Source organism: Dioscorea cayenensis, chromosome 20 (assembly GCF_009730915.1).
Source record: "Dioscorea cayenensis subsp. rotundata cultivar TDr96_F1 chromosome 20, TDr96_F1_v2_PseudoChromosome.rev07_lg8_w22 25.fasta, whole genome shotgun sequence".
In the NCBI taxonomy this organism is placed as follows: domain Eukaryota; kingdom Viridiplantae; phylum Streptophyta; class Magnoliopsida; order Dioscoreales; family Dioscoreaceae; genus Dioscorea; species Dioscorea cayenensis.
The window spans coordinates 24,547,354-24,555,797 of record NC_052490.1 but is presented as its reverse complement, the minus strand read 5'-3'; positions in this window follow the sequence as shown (position 1 = coordinate 24,555,797).

Here is an 8,444-nt window from a genome sequence, read left to right as displayed (position 1 = left end):
AATCAAAACCTAATCCCATGTTTTTTTCTCGGAGTGTCTGCTATTTTTGAATAAAAAAAATCAAATCCATGTTTTCTTTTCGGAATGTGTAATATTTTTCAATTTTGAATCAAAACCCTAATCATTTGTTTAATTTCTTTTTGGAATGTCTCTTACTTTTGACTCAAAACCATAAGCCTTTCTTTTCTTTTTGAATTCTCTACAATTTTCCTATAAAAACCCTAATCCTATGTCTTATTTTTGGAATGTCTCCTATCTTTCAATCAAAATCCGGATCCTATTTTTTTTTTTCTTAATGTCTCCTATTTACCAGTTTTGAATCAAAACCATAACCAATGGTTTTTTTTTTGGAATATCTAATATTTTTTAATCAAAATCCTAATCCTTTCTTTTCTTTTCGAAGTATCTGTTATTTTTTAATCAAACCCCTAATCTTATGCTTTCTTTTAGGAATGCCTACTATATTTCAACAAATACACTAGTCCTATTTTTCTTTTCAGAGTGTCTACTATTTTTTCATCAAAACCTTAATCTAATGTTTTCTTAAAGTAATGTCTCCTATTTCTTAATTAAAACCAAAATCCTTTGTTATCTTCCTGAATGGCTACTAATTTTCAATCAAAACCATAATCCTATGTTTTCTTTTCGAAATGTCTCCTATCCTTCAATCTAAACCCAAATCCTATGTTTTTTTTTCTACTATTTGAAAAACAAAATATAGGATTTAGGATTGTTTGCTAATTTTTTATTCAAAACCTTAATCCTATGTTTTCTTATAGTAATGTCTTCTATTTTTCAATCAAACCCTGAATCATATGTTTTCATTTAATAATGCCTACTATATTTGAATCAAAACCCTAATCCTATGTTTTCTTTTTGTAATATCTCCAATTTTTCAATGAAAGCAAAAATCCTATGTTTTCTTTTAAGAATGCTGCTATATCTTAACCAAAACACTAATCCAATTTTTTCCTTTCGGAATGTCTTAAACCTTCCAATCAAATCCCGCATCCTATGTTTTCTTTTGTTAATGTCGCCTATTTATCATTTTTGAATAAAAATATTAACCTATGTTTTCTCTTCAGAATGTCTCATATTTTTCAATCAAAATAATAGTCCTTTTTTTTTTCAAAATATTTTTTTTAATCAAAATACTAATCATATGTTTTCTTAACGGAATGTGTCCTATTTTTCAGTTTTGGATCAAAACCGTAATCCTTTGTTTTTCTTTTCGAAATGTCTCCTATTTTTAACTCAAAACCCTATTCTTTTCTTTTCTTTATGGAATGTCTACTATTTTTTAATCAAAATCCTAATCCTATCTTTTCTTTTCGTAATGTCTCCTATCTTTCAATCAAAGCCCAAATCCTATGTTTTCTTTTTTTAATGTCTCCTATTTATCAGTTTTGAATTAAAACCCTAACCAATGTTTCTTTTTGGAGTGTATCATATTTTCCCATCAAAAACTTAATTTTTTCTTTTCTTTTTAGAATATCTGCTATTTTTGAATCAAAACCCTAATCCTTTGTTTTTTTTTCAGAATGTCTCCATTTTTCAGTTTTGAATCAAAACCCTAATCTCATATTTTGTTTTGGAAATGTTTTCTATTTTTTAGTTTCTAATCAAAACCTAAATCTTACGTTTTCCTATAGTAATATCTCTTATTTTTCAATCAAAATCATAATCCTATATTTTCTTTTCGAAATGTATCAAAATTTTCAATCAAAACCCTAATAATATGTTTTCTTTTCGGAATGCCTACTATTTTTGAATAAAAACCGTAATCCTATACTTTCTTATAGTAATGTCTCCTATTTTTTTTCATTCAAAACCCCAATCCTTCATTTTCTTCTAGTAATGTCTCTTTATTTTCAATCTAAACCCTAATCCTCAGTTATCTTTAAGTAATGCCTACTAAATTTGAATCTAAACCGTAATCATATGTTTTCTTTTCGCAATGTCTCTTATTTTTCAATAAAAACACGAATCAAATGTTTTCTTTTCTTAATGTCTCCTATTTATCAATTTCTAATCAAAACACTAACTCTATGTTTTCTTTTTGGAATGTCTCCTATTTCTCAATCAGAAACCCAATCCTTTCTTTTCTTTTTGGAATATCTGGTATTTTTGTATCAAAATCCTTATCCTATGGTTTTTTATTTTCAGAATGTGCCCTATTTTTTGTTTTGAATCAAAACCTTAAATCTTCATTTTATTTTCGGAATGTGACATGTTTTTAAATCAAAACTTTAATCCTATCTTTTGTTTTGGGAATCTCTACTAATTTTTATCAAAACCCTAATCCTATGTTTTATTTGAATAATTACTTTTATTTTTTAATAAAAATCCTAATCATTTGTTTTCATTTCGTAATGGCTCCAATATTTTTTTTTATAGAAACCCTAATCTTATGTTTTGTTTTGGGAATGTCTACTATTTTTTAATCAAAGCCCTAATCCTAAATTTTCTTTTCTTAATGTCTCCTGTTTATCAGTTTTGAATCAAAACCCTAACCTATGTTTTATTATAGTAATGTCTCCTATTTTTCAATAAAAAAAATTATCATTTTTTTTTCTTTTCAGAATATCTACTATTTTTGAATCAAAACCCTTAACGTATGGTTTTCTTTTCAGAATATGTCCTGTTTTTTAATTAAAATGCTAATCCTATGTTTTCTTTTCAGAATGTCTTCTATTTTTGTATTAAAACCCTAGCCCTTTGCTTTATTTTTGGAATGTCTCCTATTTATTAGTGTTTAATCAAAACCCTAATTCTATATTTTCTTTTCAGAATGTCTCTTGCTATTCTATCAAGACACTAATCCTATGTTTTCTTTTCGAAATGTCTTCTATTTTTGTAACGAACCCTAATCCTAAATGAATGTTTCTCTTTTCTGAATGTCTCTTATTTTGGAATAAAAATCCTAATCCTATGCTTTCTTTTCGGAATGTCTCTTATTTTTGAATTAAGACCCTAACCCTTTATTTTCCTTTTCAAATGTCTCATATTTTTATCCTTTATTTTCCTTTTGCAATGTCTCGTATTTTTCTATCAAAACACTAATTCTCTGTTTTTTTGGGAACGTTTCTTATTTATGGGTGTTTAATCAAAACTCTAATCCTATATTTTATTTTCGGAATGTCTCCTATTTATCAATCAAGGCTTAAGTACATTGTTTTCTTTTTAGAATGTCTCCTTTTTTGAAATAAACCCTAATCCTATGTTTTCTTTTCAAAATATCTGCTATTTTTTACTTGTGAATGAAAAAAATAATCATTTACTGTCCTTTCGGAATGTCTCCTATTTTTTTAATCTAAACCCTAATCCTATGTCTTCTATTTGATATGTCTCCTATTTTTCAACTAAAACAAATAATCCTATAATCCTTCACTTAAATTTTGGTTTCAAATAAAAAATCTAATCCTATTATTGTTTTCTCTGAATGTCTTCTAGTTTCAAATCAAAACCTTAATCCTTTGTTTTTCTTTTCAGAATGTCTCCTATTTTTTTGTTTGAAATCAAAATGCTAATACTATGTTTTCTTTTTAGAATGCCCACATTTTTTTAATCAAAACCCTAATTTTATGTTTTTCTTTTATAATGTCTTCTATTTTTTGGGTTTAAATCAAAACCCTAATCCAATATCTCATTTTTTTTAATCAAAACCCTAATCCTTATCGTATGTTTTCTTATCATAATAACTCATATTTTTTTAATCAAAAAACTATTCTTATGTTTTCCTTTCATAATATCTCATATTTTTCAATCAAAACCATAGTCCCATGCTTTCTATCGGGAATATTTTCTATTTTGAATCAAAACCTAGGATTAGAGTTTTGATTGGAAAATATGAGATATTGGATTAGGGTTTGGATTGCAATCAAAGGGAGATTTGATTTCCTTTATGACAAATCAGTGCAAAATATCTCTTTCCTAAACCAACCCAATTTCTGGAAGGAAACAAAATCAAATCCCAATTACTCAAGAAATCAAATATTACAAGATTAATAGTGGAGAGATTCGCCTGCCATCTTCACGTGCTATAGTGCCCACATGATACTATTCCCATATTTAGATTGATTTTCTAGCCAATTTTATTTTCCTATTTTTAGATTGTTTTCCTAGCAAAATTTCATTTTCTATCTTTAAATTGATTCTCTAGCCAATTTTAATAAGATAGTTTTCTTGTATCCGAAGTTTAAGTTGACTGTAAATAGCGTTGTATCTTTCTTTTGAAAGATAGAACTATGATTATTATTTACGAAATAAGAGTTGTCTTAGTACGATTGTTCTTGTGGGTTCTACTAGATTCGTGAGAAGAAAGTTTCAGCTTTCTCCAAATTCGTGCTCTATGCTTCAGGGTGTTTTGTGTGGATTTGTTTCTAGTTTATAGTTATGCGATTGTTAGGACAGCGGGTCAGAGTCCTTGAACCTTCAGATCATCTCTCCCCAACGTAAGGGTCGCGTCTATCCATGACTGTTCCTAGCTAGTTATCCTACATGGTAGGATATGTTATTCCTACATTAACCTTTTTGTTCAATCTCAGTTATTTCATAAATTTTCAGTACCATAGTCCACAAACCTAAAAATAACCAAAAATTACCTTTGCATTAGTACTGTTATTTGAGTATTGTATTTTGGGTTTATAATCTGTTCATATTCCTCTAGTTGTTGGTCACAAAAAAAAAAAAAGCAAAACAAAACAAATAGAAAAGAAAGAAAGTTCAATAAAGGCCATCACAAAAAAAATAAAAATAAAATCAAATTGGAGTTTCTAGCAATCTAGATGCTATATCTCATTAGATTATTACTTGTTTTGCACTCACTGAATTTCAGTACTATTCCCTTCTTGTTTTAGCCAACCAAACTCTACTAAAAACCAAAGCTACTTCTTTCGATACCTTCTGTTTAATTGCTTAATCACATACGGAAAACTACCACTTGGCACAACCATCATCCGACGAGAAGGCATAAAAGCTTTGGTAAGTAACAGGTAAGATTTGTGTAAATCCACATATGTACTCTATTTTTATTTAAATCCACTAACATGGTGGGTTCAGAAGCTAGTTGCCATGATGATGACCTTGCTGGTTCATACCACAAGACAAATGCACCGGTTACACATGCATAGTATGATGTATTTGTTAGTCACTTTCAGTGTGAGCTGTAAGTACCAATTATGCCAGTATAGGAGGAGATGCAGAAGATCATGCAAGATACTCTGCGTGAGACTATTGACCACTCCCTCGCGGAGCGTGTTGTAACCAGAGGTGGGCTTGACGACCGTCATGACCCTGGTGACCCCGGTCATGTTTGTTATGAACATCGGCAATTTCTATGCCATAACAATGATGAAGGCCTTCCCCGCGGCCACCGAGATAGAGAAGATCTTGATAGTACAGAGAAGATTAAGATGAGCATACCATCATTCAGCGGCAAAGCGGATCTCGAAGTTTACTTGGATTAGGAGACAAGGTGTGATCAAATTTTTAGGATCCATGGTTTTTCCGATGAAAAAAGGGTAAATGATGCAGCGTATACTTGAGATCGTTGATTCGAGCACGAATATGTGGGATCGAAAATACGCGTCTGGTATCATGAAAAAGACACCAGACAATATATCGAAGCACAAACATCATATTTGTTTTGTGTGGGTCCTTTCATTCCTAATAGGGGCAAGCCCCTATTATTAATTACCCCAGATTAAAAATCTTAGGAACCTCCGATTAAGGGCAAAAGTACAAATAAAGAGACAAGAGAATTTGCAAATTATAAATTTTGTTATTTTATTATATAAACATATTGATTACATCACTTATATGTTGATATAAATGACTTTTATATATATATATATATATATATATATCGCTGCCGTGGCTTCCACGCCTTAGCCACCGCGATTGCCCGCCGCTGCTGCTATTTTGAGATGTATATTTCATTGCCGCTCTATAATAATAATTTTGGTTACTATCGTGAAATGAATAGGCCACCACCCTGCTCTATGCCTTTATCATCGCTGTTATATATCTCATTGTCGCCTTGAGATAAATTTAACCACTGCTCTTGAGACAAGCACCTCAGGTTGTTGCTTTTAAGATTAGCAGCATGCCACAATTATCATAGAATTTTTTTTATTTATTTGTGTGTGTATATATATATATATAGGGATAGGTGTATATACCCATGTGTATGACACTTGGGGCATTTTCTGCATGTTTCTAATTTCAGTGGGCCATGTGCTTCTTTCTTACACACATATATATATATATATATATATATATATATATATATATATTTTGCATGCTTCTCACTACTCACTGCACATATGCATGTTTTCTCATCCATTCTTTTATATATTTTTTACTTTTCATCTCATGCATGCTTTCTCATTCTCTTATTATCATTATTTCTTTTAATTCCATGCCCTCTCTTTTTTTTTCTTGCATGTATGCATGCCCCTTCTTTCTTTTATGTCCATATGCATGACATGCTCTTTTTTTTACTTTTATTATTATTATTATTTATTTGCATGTTTCTCATCATTTCATTTATTTTTGGATGATGGAGCCCACATTTGGACTCTTCTCTTGAATTCATGAAGGGGTATATGAATACAATAGATAGCATGATCCTTTTATGATTATATTCATGCTTACATATAATAATTTTCTTTTAAAATACCCCCATGTATATCCCTCCATGGTGGGCCCCACGTCTTATAGCATGCCTCCATCAAATTTTTTATTTTATATGTATTGTTTTTATTCCCATGCTTCTCATTATTTTTTTATTATTATTTTTTTTTTTTTTGCTTTCATTGCATGCTTCAATGCCTTGAATGCAGATCAGCTGGTGTATGAAGGAAAGCAATTCCTTTAGCTCCATTCGTGGAACCGTCTATGCACCATGCTTCATGATTTATCTTATTATTACTTATTTATTTTTTTATGAGTTTTCTCCATTTAACCACATCCATTCATTTTTATATTCATACATTCCTATCTTACTTCTTTTTTTTTTTAAATGCACGTGAGAATCCATGCTTCTCATTTTTTAATCTTTATCTTTTATCTCATGCACATGTGCACATGTGCATGCATATAGTGAATTTTTTTTATAGAAGAGATCTCACTGCATGTTTCCATATCATATATAAATAACATCATCACAAGCTTTCTGGCTTAAGCCTTCAATGCATGCAAATTATCAATTTGTATATTAATATGTACGTTGCTTTTGAGAGAATTTGACCGGTTTTATTGTAATTTTCCTTAACTTTCATCTCATGCATATGCATGCTTTCTTACTATTTATTTATTATTTGTTTATTTAATTTTTATGCCTGTGGAAAAAAGCATCATCATTAGCCTCATCATTAAAGCACCATCATATTTAAGGACAACCAACACTTGAAATTAAAACCTATATATATATATATATATATATGAAATATCAAGTTTCAACTTCATGTCCAGTCAGTCAATGGTCCATCTTGAATAATATAAAAATATGCCACAACAGCAATAAAGCCATCTATATGGCACCCATATCAATTCTTGCAATGTCATTCTCTTTCAACACTATCTTATCACTAGCAAAGGGCCGAGAAATGGCAAACAGTATTGTTCACAGAGACACAAGTGGAGAAAGCCACTCCTCTCTCAACCTTCTTCTTCACATTCTTGCACACATTTCCAATTTGGTCTTCAATAAAGCCGTCTCTTTTTTTTCACAGATATCCACTATTTTCACCTTGGACTTGCACTCTAACATGACCGACTGCAGAGCCTTGTTGAGGATCTCGACGGCCATTCTGGTACTTGGTGACAACATCAAGAGAGGTGAGATTCAACTCCTTATCTAGAGAAAAGAATTCTAGGGTTTTGTCATTCTACTAGGTGAGAAGCGAGGCTTAGCGGCTTCAGTCTTTGGCCATGGGTGGGATGTTTTTTTTTATTTGATCTCAGCCTCTCTCTTTAATCTTACAGAGAGACAACGGCAGCGACAACACAATGGCTGCAAGACGACAACGAGTGGCAGCAGGTGAAGGGCGACAATCGACATCCGGCATGATTGGCGGCATTATCTCAGCCTCTCAATCACACCGGCAACATCAACGATGAACGTGGCGACGGAAACATCACAACAACGATTAGCATATGACGACGATCAACATCCGGCGTGATTGGTGGCATTATCTCGACTTCAAATCACGGCGGTGGCACTAACGATGAACAGGGATGTGACGGGCGAGTAGTGGTGACAGCAAATGCATTTACTATTTTTTTATTTTTATTTATTTATATGCATGCGAATTGTGAGAGATAGATGCGCACCTTTCTTTTTCCTCCTTCGTCTTCTCTCTAAAATCTTTTTCTTTCTCTCCTTTTTAAAAATCTTTCTCCAAAAATAAAAACTTCTTTTCTTCACGATCCTTCCCCAC